This window comes from Anabrus simplex, chromosome 10, assembly GCF_040414725.1.
Source record: "Anabrus simplex isolate iqAnaSimp1 chromosome 10, ASM4041472v1, whole genome shotgun sequence".
Classification (NCBI taxonomy): domain Eukaryota; kingdom Metazoa; phylum Arthropoda; class Insecta; order Orthoptera; family Tettigoniidae; genus Anabrus; species Anabrus simplex.
The window spans coordinates 53,249,088-53,268,154 of NC_090274.1; the positions used below are offsets into that span (position 1 = coordinate 53,249,088).

The 19,067-nt window shown below is 38.2% G+C and overlaps 1 protein-coding gene across 3 annotated transcripts in view; it reads left to right on the plus strand.

The window, feature by feature from the left end:
- Window positions 1-19,067, plus strand: part of LOC136881943 (inositol polyphosphate 5-phosphatase K) — a 120,148-nt gene that overhangs the window by 98,136 nt on the left and 2,945 nt on the right. For 2 of the 3 annotated variants that reach the window (XR_010861051.2, XR_010861052.2), the window contains exon 10: window positions 1,942-2,067. The exons of the other annotated variant lie outside the window; for it this stretch is intronic. The gene's annotated coding sequence lies outside the window, so the exon portion shown is untranslated. The remainder of the gene's footprint in view (window positions 1-1,941; window positions 2,068-19,067) is intronic. 3 annotated transcript variants of the gene reach the window in all.

Genomic DNA, 19,067 nt, shown 5'->3' on the forward strand with positions numbered 1-19,067 from the left:
TGGCCATACCACCTAAGTTGAGCCTCTTGCGCTTTCTCTGGAATTGTGCCCTCACCAAGTCTACGTCACACATCTTAATTTCTGATATTATCCAAGAGAGTTAGTCCCAGTGACCATCTTAACATTTCCATAGCATGGAGGATCTGTCCATCTTTTCTTGTCAAAGGGCAACATGCTACTCCATAGAGAGCAACTGGTCCTCTCACTGTCTAGTATATTTGCCTTCAGGTATTCGAGCATCTTTCTATCGCAGAGAACACCAGTTATCTATCTCTACTTGGACCATTCGGGTGTCAGAGGTAGCATCATTATCTGATGGGACCAGAGACCCAGGATATTAAAAATGGGTGACTTTTGTAAGGTCTGACTATGATGCCGATGATTTGGGAGCCACATTCTAGAAACTCTGTCTTTTGGCTGTTGCATCACAACCCATTTTCAACCAGCCTTTATTTCCAGTTTTCCGCCTGTTGCTGAAGTTGAAGGCTGCATTCTTGTGAAAGTACCATATCATCCGCATGTAGAAGTGTCCAGGGATGCAGAGACTGAATGTCAGCTCTTGCCGTATCCATACGAAAGTTGAGTAGGGATGAGAAAGATGAACCTTCGTGAACGCCGATGATAATGTTAAAAGGCGGTGAGAGCCCAGCTGGACATTGAATTACTCTCGTGGTGTAACGGTACAAAAGTTGGATTCATTCTACGTACACCTGTGAAACTCCGCGAATATGTAGTGCTCCCATATGAGATCGTGCGGGACACGATCTAAAGCTTTTGCCAGATCTAAACATGCTAAATGTGCATTCTTCTTCTTTTCTCTGTGCCTCTTCATCAACAAATATGTGATACGGATCAGATGTGTGATACTATGTCCTCTGACAAATCCGCTCTGATTTGGTGTTATTGTAACAATACTTCTGAGTCGTTTATCTAATTTTCTGCCAAATGTCTTCATAGCATGACATAAAAGTCGAATTGATCGGTAATTGCTGCATTTTCAAATTGACACAGTCCCCACACACTGGGTAGCTTGTTCTTGACAACGATTTAATTGAGTAGCATGGCAAGGAATTCCATGCCAGGGTGCCGAAGCATCTTCCGGATATTGACTGGAACATCATCAGGAACATTTGCTTTCCCATTCATTTCTTCGAGGGCCAACATAATTTTTTCGTCCGTGAATAGCGGTGCAGGTCCAGACATATCGGTGAGTGTGCAAACTCTTTGTTGCAGGTGGCAGCAAAATAGTCTGCCTATAGTTGGAGGATGGCTGATGACCCCTTAATTTGCATCACATGGCCAATATCTTGCATGGAACGATCACCGCAACCATCTCATTGGCAATCACCTCCACATCGCTGAAAATTTTGATTTCTTCTCTGTGATTTGTGATTCCTTTTCGGCATCTCACTTTTATCATTTATTCACTATAAAGGAATTGGACAGACTCTTTTGAATATTTGTGTCTCTTCATTAATTGTGGTCTCTTATAACTGAGATTTGATTCTTGTATGTGTTGCAGGCAAATACTAAAATCTATCTTTTACTAAGAGCCTGCTTATTTGGTCAAGTTGTGACGCATAGCAAATTGACTTAGCAGTTTTTGTAACAAGGATTTTATAAAATCCTTTCGCTGTCTGTCTGTTTATAGAATCGATACTTATTCAACGCAAAATACATTGGTATTTTTGTGAACTGCGTGAAACATTTCAGGCAAAATTGGATAAATGTTACCAATAATAACAAAAAATAATAGTGCTTCTTTCAAATGCTTTTGAGAGCTTCTTGTAGAATGCTTAGTAGATTTGTATTGATTGATTTATGCGTTTCATTTATTTTTCGTTATTGCCATTCTTAAACAGCTTTTCTCTTTTTAGTTGCTATTATATCGAGTATTTGTTTTGTATTGCTGTATTTTGCATTATTTCTTTTTTTTTCCAGCGATCTCTGACATTGTGAAAGTGTTCGATAGAGGAAGTCACAAGGGCTGAGGAAGCGAAACTAACAAAAACAAAAAAAAACATGAAAGAAAAGTTGTTGGCACTGTTAAAACATGCCATTGTTTCTGTAAGTCTTTTAAAGATTTGTTTTTTCTAGAAAAGGGGAGCTTAAAATGTGTTGTACTAATCTTTAGAATTTTTGTTCAATATTATGTTGTGTGTTGTCTGCCAGTAATATCCTTCTTTGTCTCTGTCCTGTGTTGTACCTGTTATGATTATGAATTTTTATGGATATTTTAGTCTTTCTGGTTTATGCAGAATGTTCTTAACCCTTTCCTGGCCAAATTATTTAGGAAATGAATTTTTGGGAACCACACATGTTTTTGTAGTGATGGAATGTAAAGGAATGAAAGGCTTTTTAATTTTTAAAAAAAATTTCAAACACTGGAACTGTGGGGAAAAATATGTCGGAACTATATATCCCATTGGCTGTCAGTATGCCTAAGTGACACAAATGTGTGAACTATACTTTCCAATAACCAAACGCTAGCACACACAAATCAGGACATAGAGTGTGAATATGTGCATTCGTCTTATACCACACAGAAGTATAACTAATTTACACTGAATACAGCTGTAACCATCATTTCAGGTAAAATAAGGGGTGTACAAAGTGAAAGCAAAACAAATAATACATCCACAGTTGTATATTGGAAAGGTAATCTGAACACATTTATTTGTCATGAAACAAGCTACTATACATTACATTTTACTTTTTGTGGAATTTCTGGAACTCAGTAACATAATAAAATAAAATAAAATAACAAAAGAATTCTGGAGAAAGAATTCTGCGTTTCACCTTTGCATAAATCCTATTTATTTATCCATACTGAGACAAAAAATATACTCAATCTATGTCTGAAGCACTACAGAATAATTTATGATAACGTAAATAGCTTAGAATTACTATCATCCATCTTTCTGGTGCAGAATATCACTTCACTTCCCAAAAATGCGCGCTCCTGGTAGCCATTACACTACATACATGTAAACAAACACGTCCACCAACCTAGAAACTGCAAATATACCAGACCAGAATTTTTTTCTAGATTTTCTGATGTCCGTACCAGGTAGCAGCACAAATCAAATGTGGGAATCAGGTCACCCAATGGCCCAATAGCGGAAAAATGTTGGTGGGAATTATTTCACCCACTGGCCACGAAATGGTTAATTCAGGTGTGGATAGTACACCCCAAAAACAACACAAAATGTCACTATGATCATACATCCTATGGTCTGTCTTATGCAAGTTACGATCATACAAATTTTTTATTGGAATTATTGGTAATAGCTAGAGGCATGATATTTTTGAAGTGATTCTGAGATATCTTAACGAATCATATGATTCTGGTTAAGAAATCAGTGATTTTGTTTCCACTAATTAAAGCGACATGGCCAGTTTAAAGCAAAATTTACTTATTTTGTGATGAGTGCAAAACTGTAGCGAAATTTATGGAAAACAATGTTGAAATTGTGTTCCAATATCATGTGTGTGAAGGGAAACAGAAAAGAGGATAAGGATTTCACAATTCAACAGAAGAATCTCTTCATATTAATATTCTAGGAAATATCTTGATTGTATAGCCATATAGGGTGAAACTACAGCCATGTAGTTATGTTATATAATTTTGATTAGGCCTATATTATAGTTCTAATCAAGATTACATAAAGAATAATGAATGATTACATAACCCAGCATTTTCAAACTTTTTTCTTGCGGCAAGAGTTGTGATAGGTGATCTTAACTAATTTTGGGTCGCTGAATACGAATCCGTTGTCCGTTTCTATGTATCACGTCACGTTTTCTCGCAATAGCTATATCAAAATAAGAGATAGACCTGAATATTGCATTTAAAAAGTACTGAAAAAATGTTGATAATTTTGGAAATATTTATATTTCTTTGTATTATTATATATATTTTGAAATATTTGAATATTATCTTGAATTATTATATACAATGAATAATTATTGAGTATAAAATTACAATGAAATATTTAGCATTTATTGTAATATAGGCCTAATACTGATTTACACAAAAACACATAAACTACTCTGAGGCCATGAAAGCATTTTATTTTGACAATTAAACGTGATTTACAAGCAAACCATGTAATTTTTATTCAGTATCTTTATGAATTCATAAATGTGAACACAATTAACAGTCCTAGATGTCCGCTTGGAATGAACGCTTGGCTCCCCAGCATCTGACTGCATCAAATTTGTCTTCTCTTTTCATACACCAACAGTAGTTGGCTATCATTGGTTCCCTTCCCTGGTATCTTCTTGCTGCCTCCTTGATGTCCTGATGGAACCTCTCTCCCATCTGTTCAGCCCCAAGATTTTCCAGAAATTGATCGAGATGAGAATGAAGGAAGTGCAGTTTCAGATTCATTCTACGCAACTCTTTCATATCACCCAACATCGTTTTCACTGTTGTTTCGTATTGTTCATCCTTTACATTTCCTAGGAACTTCATTATGACGTCTCTTATTGAATTCCATGCATCAAGTTTCACGGCATTAATCATCTGTTCAAAGTTTCTGTCTTTCAGAAGCTTACTAATTTGTGGTCCATTAAAATGCCTTCCTTGACTTTTGCATCAGATAAATGTGGACATTTGCTTGCAATGTGCTTGTCCAAGGCCTTAACGAACTGCTTCAAGATTCCCAGTTTGATGTGTAGCGGTGGCAAAATAATTTTTTGTGGGTCAACTAATGAAGCATTTGTAACATGTGTAACATTTTTCACACCAGGTGTCAAAACTTGTCTCTTGGGCCAGGAAGGTGTAGACCAGTGTTGTCCCTAGCTCTGCTGTCCCATTCACATAAATAACAAGGGAATTCAGTTTAGCCTGCTTGTTGTCCTAATAAAATACCACACACCTTCAAGTCACTACACTCATCCCACCCGTGCTCATGATACTTGATTTTATCTAAAACGGTTTGCATTGTGATATATTGTAATTTTCTTTTAGTGAAACCGAATGTGCCACAGGAATCGAAGCTAGAAGGTTTCAGTTATGAAGTAGTACAGCCTTTAATCTCCTCTTGTAGGAATCCACAAACAGCAGATTCGCTGTTATCACAAAGCAGCACTGTGCCGCAATGACACATTTTCAGACAGTAAATGGCAAATAACACAAAAACTAGATGTGATACAATAGAACCAATGACATTTCTGAAATCAGGAGACCTTATTTAGTTAAAATCACGTATCAGATACTTTGCCGCAAAAATCATGCTGGGTAGTGTTATCAGTGTTGTTTCTCTTTATCTATGCTTCATGTAAATAATTCACAAATCTTGCAAATTAAACTTTTTACGAATAATTTTAGGAAATGATTAAAGCAATGGGGTCAGCCCTATTTTATGAAATAATGCAAAAAAATTGTTTACTTTTGCAAAATCGAACATAAATGAATGTAAAAAAAAATCATGCCCCTAGTAATAGCTCTACCTGGTACATACCACTTTGAGTAGTTGAAGCCCTGTTTGTGTACCAGAATTGCTTAAAAGTTTTGCAAGTTTCATGACTTTGAGCAGTGGTTTTGGAAATGTTGAGAATCATGCATGACGCTATAAGTCTTCTGTTATTTTGGCCATTGAGGAAGAATTGACATCATCAAACTTGTAATGATTAGATTGTAAATTAAATGATACGTGACGTTAAGATAGAATTACTGTCTCCAAAATTATAAGATATCCTCTGCGTTTGAGCTGAAAACCTAAACAGGCATAACTTGTAAGTGATCGATCGTAGGACGTATGTTCATGGGATGCTATGTTATGTTTTGAGGTGTTTTTTCTATGCACTGATTACTTCCCATATTTTCGGTAACACCCTGTGTTGTGTGAGGGGAGCACAATTGGTCCAGCATTTTCAGCAATAGCTGGGAACAAGGGATAAAAATGAAACTGGTGATAAAGGAAACATGAGAAGAGTGGTAAAGAATGCTGAACTCATGAACAATAATGATTTTCCTTTACACTTTTACTTTTACCATACACAGGGTGTCAGCCGAAGTGTTCACCTCAAGTTAACTCATGAACAGTTAATGAGGTTGAAGATCTCTTTTTACTTTCAGTAATATTGCTCAGAATTGAAATTGCAATAGTTTTCCATAGTGTCAATATGTGTTGAATTTATTAAATTGTTTTTTAACAGAACAAGTCTATTTTATGCACCTAGCATCAGAGCCATAGTTAATGCAAATTTAGAGGTGTGATTATTTTCAAAATCCAACTAGGACCTCTCAAGAAATTGAAATATCTTCAAACGTGCTTCATTCGCCAGCCATGGACCACCATGAATCACTAAACAGGCGACCAAGATACGCACTACGTATGAATCCTAATCCTGTGGTGTACAGAGGTTTTTCACTTTTTCTGACAACTACATATTTGCTGCAATGTGCATGTTAATACACAGTGATAACTTTGCATGATTTAAAACCTTTAGATTTGTCATAGGAACAGGTAAAGAAAATTTCTCTGCTACACGGAAAAGCATAGAATCGTGGATATGTTTTGGGGCTGAGAAGACAAGAGAGCAGGTACAGATTGTTTTGTTTCCCCCTTGCAAGGAAACTCTTCCAGCTGTAAGTCTCTGATCTAATTGAGATTTGGTACAACTACTTCAGTAGGAATGCTTTATTCCACTACCATTATGGTGCAACGGCCCATTTTCAGGTCATGGCCTCCCCAGTTGCTCTCCACCAAACTTGTCGATCTCACGCAGCAACTTTCCATTTCCAGATCTTGAGGATGTGTGCTGCGTCCTGATGTACACCATCTTCCTATCTGTTACGTGGCCTTCTCAAAAGCCCAAAGTCTCCTAAGAATACCTTCTTTGGGATTTGGTGTTCTTCCATCCTAATTAGATGACCTGCCCATTTAGGTCTCTTAATTCAAATGGCATGCGACAGGGGTGCCTCCCCATACAGGGAATATAGTTCATTGTTATATCTAATTCTCCATTCCCCTTGTATGTATATGGGTCCATAAATTCTCCTCAGGATTTTCCTTTCGGAGGAATCTATCTTCTCCACAGCTTTCTTTGGGAGGATCCACGTATCACTTCCATACATCACTATACTGCAAATGAGGGTTTTGTATAGCAGAATGCTTTATTCAGCCATATCAAAATTAGATGTCCAGTCGTATATTTAGTACCTGTTTTAGAGTGTCAAAGTTTGCTCATTTAAGAACCGCACAGACAAGAGTGAGTGGCAGGAAGCAGGTAGAGGCTGGCCAGTTCATGTGACATTCTCTCACTCTTTCTCTCTTGCACACACATTACTTTCCCAACTCTACCTCTTTCCCTAACATGCAAAGGATATAGATAATAAATCCTTTCACTCCATTCACATGCCAGATAAAGAGTTCTGATAAATTGAAAGAAATATGTATTATCATGATCTACATGCAACAAAACTCACTGATTTACCACACAATTTTATGGCTGTAAATATTCACAAGACACGTATTCTGCCTTTGGTGACGTTACCGTGTATAAGGGGAGGTTTCTGTGACCTAGACGAAATACCAGTCAAAGACAGTGGAAACTTGTTTAAAACATGGTGCCATTTGTACCTACTTTATACTGGATGGTGAGAAATAACATGAACTGGGTAAATAAGCATTAGAGGGTTGGTCATACTGATAAACAATTTGAAAAATCAAATTTAGTATTTTGCGCAGTTGCCAATTTATCAGTTGCTAAAATTAGCCAATCATATTGCTTCACTGGTGAATTCAAATGGGGTTTGCGCACCGGTATTGTTAAATCTGCACATGACTCGGTCAGGCTTGGGAGCCATTATATACCAATATAGCTGGTCCGTTATTGGACATTATAAATTTTCCAGCTAACTCATTCCTGGTTGCCAGCGTGCCCCCTGTGCTAAGTTGGGCTCATCAGTTGGTAAATAGCACACCCACCAAGACGCATGGCTAGTGCATACCGTGGAGGCCACTGCGTAGGCTACTTGGAGCCACCGGCAGTGTCAATGCAATTTACTCATTAGGAACAAATATGTCATGTTCCCTATGGGAATCAACATCTTTATCATCTGATGGCCAGGCAGGCATCAATTTTTGAACATGAGACAGTCTCTCATTGTGCATTGGCACTGCCGGTTGCCGGTGGCTTCAAATAGCCTACGCAGTGGCCTCCACAGTGTGTACTAGCCATGCGTCTTGGTAGGTGTCCTATTTACCAACTGATGAGCGCAACTTAGCACACTGGGGCGAAACGCTGGCAACCAGGAATGAGTTAGCTGGAAAATTTATAATGTCCAATAACGGACCATTATATTCAGAACAAATATTTCAGGTTCCCTATGGGAATCAACATCTTTATCACCTTGGGAGCCAAGCAGAGAAATCAGCATCTAACACAAACACAACGTTGGTTTAGGCGGTGTCACCATAGCGCACTTGCTATAGTGCGATCCTTTCAACTGGGAGGTCTGTGTTCAAACCTCTCCCCAGGTGTAGTTTTATTCTCTGACTGTGCTCTTCAGCCACGTGCGGATTTAGCAACACCGCCTCGTAAAGCCCATTTGAATTCGCCCGCGAAGTGATCTGATTGGCTAACTTCAGCAACTGGTAAAATGACAATGGTGCAAGATAGCAAATTATTTTTTTTCAAATTATTTACCAGTATGACCAACTCTCTACAACTCATATACCCGGTTCACTTTGTTTCCGATTACGCTTTATAGAACACAGAGCTCGGTAATAACATGAGAAAGATCATAATGAAGATAGATGGCAAACCCTGGTTTCCTGATTACCAGGGTGTCGCTTTTCTGTCCACACAATGTTATCAACGCTAATTCCAGAGCCCAAAAACATATCCATGTGATGAAAACGAATGCAGTAGAATCCCGATATTAACGTGGTTGTTGGGGACATACTTCACCCCCGCATTATGGCCTAACAGCATATCGGAAAATGATTTGTACAGTGACAACTTTCCTTTTCTGTGATATCACAAACATTCAGTGAACTCAGAATTCGTCACTGTGAGCAACAGTACTGTGCTATAGCCTACACTTGTTGGTTGCATCTAGCAATATCAAAAATTTTCCCCTAGTGTCTGCCTTGTCCCTGAGCTTATTGGATTATGTTAGAGAGATGATTTTGATGTATTCATTAACTTGGAAATTAATGACATAATCATGGAAGATGATGTTGCTATATCCCTTCCTTCAGGAATCGCTAAAAATAATGAACATAGAAACCACCCCTGCTCTGATTAGGAATGAAACGAATTGGATAATCCCCATGTCAGCTACAGAACATATCAAATGTTTTTTTAATTATCCTTCAGACAATATTTCCCTTCTCTATCATTTTCCAAATTTGATTTGATTATGTTGCATGTATGATGTGTCTTACTGTTCTCTGTCTTGTATGTGATGCATGCAACTTGTTGGTGTGTAGACATTTATTTCAAGTTTATTGTTTGTTACTGTTTGTGAAGTTTAAAAAAATACAACTTCTTAGATTTTCTGTATTTATGTTGTATACTTCATTCGTTAGTTTAAATGTTTTGCATGCGGTGTAATATTTGTTCACAAGTAAATCAAGATGTGGTGTGAACTGTTCCAGAGGTGCCCGATATACCTTATTGTCTTCTGTCCGTACTGGTTCTAAAATCTAAGATGTCCTTTTCTGAATTTCATTGTGTCAGTTACTTTGGTAGGGAAGTTACTGTGTATTCCAGGGAGGTAGACTTGGTTGCTACGAAGATGCAAAGGACGTGAGGTTTAGACTGTATCGGGTACATTTTAGGCATATTTTTTTAAATGGGATATGACCTCCGGGGAGACTTTTGATTTGATGCCCATGGTTGACCTCTGATGGGGATGAATGCTAATGTTGAAGACAAGAGACACGCACACACATCTAGCCTCCGAGTCAGGAATTAACCAATAAAGATTAAAATCCCCGACCTGGCCGGGAATCGAGCCTGGGATCTCTCGACCAAAGGTCAGCATGCTAACCAGTTAGCCATTGAGCCAGACATTTTAGGCATGAATACGTTTATGTGGTCTGGCAAAATAAAATGCTAAGATTTATCTTGAGCTTCATTTATTCCGATACTGGTATAACACTTAAGCAGTTTGTCTTATGCTGACGACTTGGTCTTACTCGCAAATTCTGCTGAAAGCCGGGAACTTGAAGATAAGTGCAATGAGTCTGGTATGGAAATTAGCCTTTCTAAGAATAAACTGATGTCAGCAGGTAAGTAACCTAAGGGAATTGAACATCAGGTTGAGAATTCAAAGCTGGAACAGGTAGATAATTTCAAGTATTTAGGATGTGTATTCTCTGAGGATGGTAGTATAGTAAGGGAGATCGAATGAAGGTGTAGTGAGTTTGCAATTATGATCAACAGTATTCTATAGGAAGGAAGTCAGCTCCCTGATGAAACTATCTGTACATCAGTCTGTTTTCAGACCAATGTTGCTTTGTGGGAGTAGGCAAACCAACCAGCCAATATTGTGAAACAACATTCAAGAATGGGACCGCTAGATTGAGAAGATATTGAGAATGTTGCTGTTCTAAAGTTTTACATTTTCATCGGCGTTTTTCCACCACTTGTCACAGGCATTTCACCTGCACGTCATCTCCGGCTTGGTTTCTCAAACTTTTTCACTCCCGCTCCCCTCCTAGCCATTCGACGTGATGGTGTTTCTACAAAGACAGATTTTCGGCCTGAATTTTCGACACAGTGATTTCATCCTGTTTTGAATTGTTATAAAACCAATATTTTGTAAACTAAGAGGTCCGCAACCTCGCTATGTGCACTTATTTCCATCTGTATCATTGTTTTCATTTCTTTTCTTCTTAGGTTAACACAGTTTTAAGTTTCAATTATGTTTTGTATTAACCCCTATTTTCACTGAATTTTTGCCTTACGTGTTGATGTAAATATTGTATATTGTGCTATTTTTGTTTCCGTCATGTCTCTCTTTTGTTTTTTTTCATTTGTTCCTTCATTATGTTTTTTAGGCATTTTTAGCTTATATTACCGTATTTATGCAAATAATTCCCGCCACCGAATAATCCCCGCACCCTAACTTTAGGTAGGCTTATTTTGAAAAAAAGAAATGCCAACTTTGACGCAAAAAAAACGCATCCCAATTTCGTGCCTCAAATTTTTTTAAAAAAATTGCGGGTATTATTCGCGTAAATACGGGTATTTAAGCGAATAATCCCCGCCACCGTATTTACGCGAATAATACCCGCCACCGTAGAATCCCGCACCCTAAATTTAGGAAGGCTCGTTTTGAAAAAAAAATGTCAACATTGACGCAAATAAAACCCGCACCCCAATTTCGTGCCCCAAATTTTTTTAAAAAATGTGAAGGTATTATTCGCGTAAATACGGTATGTAAATTATTTCAACCCCCCCCCCTTTTTTTTTGCTGAAGATGGCTCAAACGAGCTGAAACATGTTTGAATTCGATTACTCCATCTAATGATGGAATTATATGTATTAAACTAGGAGGATACACTCAATTTTTACCTTTGTAAAGTAAATCGGCTTTAGTGATGGTGTCATGTGAGGCAAATGGAGGAGGATAGGTTACCTAGGAGAATAATGGACTAATGGAATAACGGATGTGTAGGGTAAGAGAAGTAGAAGGAGACCAAGATGACGATGGTTAGACTAGGTTTCTAAAGACTTAAATGTAAGAGTTATGAATTAAATGAGGCCTAGTTACAAATAGATGATAGGATTGTGGAAGCATTAGTGAATTCAACGAGGCTTGCTAACGGAACGCTGAAAGGCACGACATTCTATAATGTATGTATGTTTTAGCACTAGTTACAAAGGTTATGCATGATATATAGGGTTATGATATGACAAATATGACCCGTTTGGTGAGATTTCTACTGCATTATTTCACACAAATGTAAAATGGAATCAATAAGTCCGACAATGGTCGCGCTCTCAATCACCAAATCCATGTTGAAATACCCCTCAAATCTTGTTTGAACCATAAACAATTACACATGCCAAAATCCATTTTCCAGAAATATCTCAGTGAAATGAGAGTTGTAGATGCCCATATCTCAGACTACGGTCAATTTTACTCCTAATGTTTCGTAATAGTAGTCTCCATGAAGGCCTACATTATTAGTTAAAGAGTTACTAAGGAATGAAGTTGTAAACTAATGTAGATTTTTTTCTTTCATCAAATGAAAATGATGTCCATCATTCTCGATATAAACTTTGCATCGGTGTAAAAATTCCAAAATACTCGTATCTCCACCTCTGAAATTTTACGTATCAGTCATCCTATTTCATTCTCCAGAGCTTCAAGAGTATGTGGAATTTTCTTGTACACTTTTTATTTTTAAAGTCCCTCCCTGGAAACGACATAGAGATTTGTGAACGTTTCACACACAATTTCTTCTTTAGGAGAAATGCCTCGACTAGGAATGTCTGTTGTCCTTTGTATTATACGCCATCATTAGACATCGGATTTATATGCTATATTATAAATAATATTATATTATTATTATTATTATTATTATTATTATTATTTTACTACTTCGTGTGGCTATTTCTAGCAGAGTGCAACCCTTTAAGGCAGACCCTTCGATGAAGGTGGGCGGCATCTGCCATGTGTAGGTGACTGCATGTTATTGTGGTTGAGGATAGTGTTATGTGTGGTGTGTGAGTTGCAGGGATGTTGGGGACAGTACAAACACCCAGCCCCCGAGCCATTGGAATTAACCAATGAAGGTTAAAATCCCCGATCCGGCCGGGAATCGAACCCGGGTCCCTCTGAACCGAAGGCCAGTATGCTGACCATTCAGCCAACAAGTCGGACTATATGCTATATGAATCACAAACATAAGCATGTAACTATGCTGCAAAAGGTGGTGAAGTATGCACTTATTTTCATGCTATTAAATACTTGTACAAAATGCAAATCCAACATGCCTTTACTAAACACACGTGATTCACCCATACATAAAATCATGATCATGAATAAGAAACTGAATGAAAAACAAAAAATCACACTACTTACAGCTGTGGCTGTTCCAAGAGTACAAACAATCCGTGCGTAGTTTGTGAGATGTATTGATCTATCAGTGTAATCAATCAATACTGATCTGCATTTAGGGCAGTTGCCCAGGTGGCAGATTCCCTATCTGTTGTTTTCCTAGCCTTTTCCTAAATGATTTCAAAGAAATTGGAAATTTATTAAACGTCTCCCTTGGTAAGTTATTCCAATCCCTAACTCCCCTTCCTATAAATGAATATTTGCCCCATTTTGTCCTCTTGAATTCCAACTTTATCTTCATATTGTGATCTTTCCTACTTTTATAAACGCCACTCAAACTTATTCGTCTACTAATGTCATTCCACGCCATCTCTCCGCTGACAGCTCGGAACATACCACATTGGATTTATATGCTATATTATAAATAATATTCTATTATTATTATTATTATTATTATTATTATTATTACACTGTTAAAACAAGATGCACACTTCTCCTAGATAAGACACAGTGTGTTAATTAATACACATGATAAGTCAGTTCGTAAGCAGGCCCAGCCAACAGCTGGAAACTGCAGATGATGATGATGATGATAAGTCAGTTAGTAAGGTTTTAAGCAAACCACACACTCAAATACACATTCCTCTTTCATTGTACACTGCACACCATACTTTTCCTCTCCATGATTTGCTTTGCGGTACAATACAGCTGTCTTCTCCAAGTTTTCTGATATAAATCTATGTTATGCGACTCCCTCTCAGACCAATTCTGATGGTTCCGTCAGCTTCCGCTTCGAATGCTAGCGCTGTACCGCATGCCGTGAGACATCTGGTGATGAATGAACATACCACTTCCACTTCTATTATTAACATCAAAATTCAAACTTCATTCTTGGAGAAGTCTTCCTCGTGAACAGTCGAGATTTTCTTCTGAAGATGCAGAGCAAAGTTCTCTGTGGAACGTAAAGAATTTCACCTTATTTTCTTGACACGGCATAAGCCCAAAAGTCTATATCATGTCTATAAATCTGTGGCATTTGTCTGTTAAAACTAGCTTCAGTGCGGAGAATGATCTCTCTACATCTAGAGGTGACAGGACAGAAAGTTACTTGAATTCAGGAGGGAGTGTAGATGTTAAACATTCTGGTAGATCCACAGTATCAGTACCACCCAAATATTTGTTTATAACTATAATGATGTCGTAGTCTGGATTTCATTTAAGCACGTTATGATATTTTGTTTAAAGAAGTAGTCCGAGGTGTCCTGGGATACCCTCCACATCACGCTTCACGTCTCCACAATGTCTTCACAATTAAGTATTTATTTATTTTCCACCTAGTCGATACAATGATTGCTTAAGGCAATTTTTAATGGTCAGAAGTGGTACATGTTTCGTATATTATCAACATCTTCAGCCACATAACACTGTTTAGATGAAAAATATATAAAATTGACAAAGTAATGCTTTAGAGGAAGTGTCCTTAAAATTAACATAAGATTGACAAGATTAAAACAAACAAATAACTCAAGAGAAAATATATAAATTATTTCTACAATAGAAAGCAGTCGTCAAGGAAACACTTGTACAATATTCCATAGAGAAATTGTCCTAATAAATATTCTTTTCTTAATAATTCATGAAAAAAGATCAATTTATAAATTATAAATTATACAATTTATAAGTAATTATCGAAATGAAGAAATCCTGATATCACAGTGCGGCTCTTATTATTAATGTAGATGAAAATATAACTAATTCCTAGTTGTCAAATCTTATTAAGCCTGCTTTCCTTTGGAACAGTAACTCCTGTCATTCTTTCACAGTTTTGCGCCGGGTGTAATATTGATGATGCGTTCTTCCTTGCTCTTGCACCTGAGGAGGTGGAGGAGCGGGGGATATAGGTGTGTCAAGAACTTCCTTGCTGTCACCTATAGCTTCAACTGAGGAGGAATAAGTTGTAGGGTTATCTGTAGGTGGAGAAATTCCAATTCTTTTTTCGTGATCCTTCTCAAGCATTTTCAAATATACTAGAATTTGATAATATAATGGATTCTTATATTCTACAGCCTCATTACGGTTATCATTTTTCTTTACAAGTTGGTCTAGATGAATGTACAGGTCTTCATATGTGTTCATTAAGCTTAAGGACACGAAAAAAGAATTGGAATTTCTCCACCTACAGATAGCCCTACAACTTATTCCTCCTCAGTTGAAGCTATAGGTGACAGCAAGGAAGTTCTTGACACACCTGTATCCCCCGCTCCTCCACCTCCTCAGGTGCAAGAGCAAGGAAGAACGCATCATCAATATTACACCCGGTGCAAAACTGTGAAAGAATGACAGGAGTTACTGTTCCAAAGGAAAGCAGGCTTAATAAGATTTGACAACTAGGAATTAGTTATATTTTCATCTACATTAATAATAAGAGCCGCACTGTGATATCAGGATTTCTTCATTTCAATAATTACTTATAAATTGTATAATTTATAATTTATAAATTGATCTTTTTTCATGAATTATTAAGAAAAGAATATTTATTAGGACATTTTCTCTATGGAATATTGTACAAGTGTTTCCTTGACGGCTGCTTTCTATTGTAGAAATAATTTATATATTTTCTCTTGAGTTATTTGTTTGTTTTAATCTTGTCAATCTTATGTTAATTTTAAGGACACTTCCTCTAAAGCATTACTTTGTCAATTTTATATATTTTTCATCTAAACAGTGTTATGTGGCTGAAGATGTTGATAATATACGAAACATGTACCACTTCTGACCATTAAAAATTGCCTTAAGCAATCATTGTATCAACTAGGTGGAAAATAAATAAATACTTAATTGTGAATCTATTGAAGTGCGATACGGACCATGAAGCTGATTTTATGTAATCCACAATATCTAGCGAATCAACAAGATGCAATCCACGTATCTAAGCTTCTTGTTTGATTCGGTATGATTTGGAAGTGTGTCTTGATAAGTGGCAGTTCGCTTTGAACCATTTAATTGCCGAAAGAGTTCATGGCATTAATTACTTCACATTTTGTTGAAGACTGCTCGTAGAACACATTAAAATATGCATAATAAAAGTCGAAAACCTGCACAATAAATCCAAAATTTGAAACAAAACATGCATACAAATCCAATGTTCAGTCATCTTACTGATAGGCTAACAAAAATGCTGTTGAGCAACAAGCGAAGGAATGCAGCGCTAATAATGAGTGTTCAGCAAAAACTCTAGTCATAAACTAAACATTCATTCCGTATGCTTACCACTAACCATGCTCACTGTGATACCTGACTGCACACTCTACCCCCACATACCTGACTGCACACTCTACCCCCACATACCTGACTGCACACTCTATCCCCATGTACCTGACTGCACACTCTATCCCCACATACCTGACTGCACACTCTATCACCATGTACCTGACTGCACACTCTATCCCCACATACCTGACTGCACACTCTATCCCCACATACCTGACTGCACACTCTATCCCCATGTACCTGGCTGCACACTCTATCCCCACATACCTGACTGCACACTCTATCCCCATGTACCTGACTGCACACTCTATCCCCACATACCTGACTGCACACTCTATCCCCATGTACCTGACTGCACACTCTATCCCCATGTACCTGACTGCGCACTCTACCCCACATACCTGACTGCACACTCTATCCCCACATACCTGACTGCGCACTCTATCCCCACATACCTGACTGCACACTCTATCCCCATGTACCTGACTGCACACTCTATCCCCACATACCTGACTGCACACTCTATCCCCACATACCTGACTGCACACTCTATCCCCATGTACCTGACTGCACACTCTATCCCCACATACCTGACTGCACACTCTATCCCCATATACCTGACTGCACACTCTATCCACACATACCTGACTGCACACTCTATCCCCACATACCCGACTGCGCACTCAATCCTCACATACCTGACTCCGCACTCTGTCTCCACATACCTGACTGCACACTCTATCCCCATGTACCTGACTGCACACTCTATCCCCACATACCTGACTGCACACTCTATCCCCATATACCTGACTGCACACTCTATCCCCACATACCTGACTGTGCACTCAATCCTCACATACCTGACTGCGCACTCTGTCCCCACATACCTGACTGTGCACTCTATCCCCACATACCTGACTATGCACTCTATCCCCACCACTCAGGAACAAATCAAGACAACCTGCACAGCAGCAACACTGGCTTAAAGTGCTGGTAATTTTTCGCTGTCTACCTCTGTATGTCACCATCGAAAAGCATAGCTTCCATCTTAACAAATTTAATTTTAAGTGGCATACCAGTAGATTATTATAGTATATTCATGTCCCGAAATTTTCTAGCGCTATCTTTCAAAATATTGCTTTCGGATTTGATACCACTGCTCTTTCAAAATCTTGGTTAGCTTCGCTGTCACGTTGCATGCCATTTCAAGACGTCTTTGATTCTCATCCGAGCAGTTACTATTGCTTGTTAACAGGGCACTGTGATAATATGAATCTGTCCACCACCTCGAAGCCTGCTACTTGCCAAAGGTACGGGAAGTTGTTTGCATCCCCAATCCCTGCTCGCTGCCAATTCAAGATGTGGACCACGGGTGTCGAACCTTGTCTGCCATAAGCGCAGTGCCCATGCTACAAATACCTTTTCATGAGGGCACAAGTCACTTCCCCTCAAGTCAGCTTGTACTTTTCCACGTTGCTGACTCAGGGGTGTGCACGCTTACCGATGACAGGCTCTAGTTATCGGTTCTGATCTACACGTAGCTGTTGAAACATACATCTACGTAGGCTGTGGGATAAGGATTGACACAGTCATTTGTTAGTGTGTGATTGTATTTTTGTACGTTTGTATCAACACGGTTAGTTGGGGGGGATGCTACTTTTATCGAGGCCTATTTTACTTTAAGTTTATAAAAACATGACATTTTGCTACAGAAGCGGCATAGTACTTGGTATTCAGACGTGCCAACTCATCCGATTTAAGCGGGAGTCTCCCTATTTTTGGTCCTCCCTCCTCCCCCTCTCCTGATGGCAGAGACTTATCTCCCGATTTTGAGAACATATTTAGTATTCCTGTATTTTTTGAAAATCCCAGGTTTTTCCTCGTTCTTTACGTAGCTGGCAAGAATTGATGTTCAGTGAGAACTGGCAAAACAGATGGTGTTTGTAAATATGACAGAATCTCGAACATAATAATTTTTATTATATCATTTCCACATAACAATGCCGACTCTGAGAGCATTTTTTAGCATATATACAAGGACAACAACTCAGTTCAGATCAAAGCTTCCCAAAAAGAATTCTGGAAAAAATTTATCCCTAAAACCTGTTCAACAAGGCCAGTGCTTTCAGCATAAATTTAGTTCAGAAATATTATGAAGAGGCCGAAAGCAGTTACAATGAAGAGTCGTCTGTTCTACAGCTCAGATACATGCAGTATTTCAGTGTTTATAAATGCATAAATTAATAAATAACTTAAATTACATAATTGAGTAGTATAATGTGAAAAATATTCTTCAAAGTTACGTCATCAATGATGTGTCTAACAAGTCAGGATATGCCACAATATAATCTCCTGATTTTTGACTTTTGAAAGTTGGCACGTCTGGATATTATTGAAAAAATGAAAATCCACAGCCTGTTTCCAGTCATTCGACTGGGTCAGGAATGGAATGAACGAAGCCCCATCTAGCGGCGAAGATAGGAATTGTGCCGGCTGCCAAAACCTGTCACACTCCTCTGGGGTATTGATTAATGAATGACAAATGGAATGAAATGATATTCGAGAGTGTTGCTGGAATAAAATATGACAGGGAAAACTGGAGTACCCGGAGAAAAACCTGTCCCACCTCCGCTTTGTCCAGCACAAATCTCGCATGGAGTGGCCGGGATTTGAACCACGGAACCCAGCAGTGAGAGGCCGGTGTGCTGCCGCCTGAAACATGGAGGCTTCTGTTTGGTATTATTCTGCTTCATAATTGTTCATA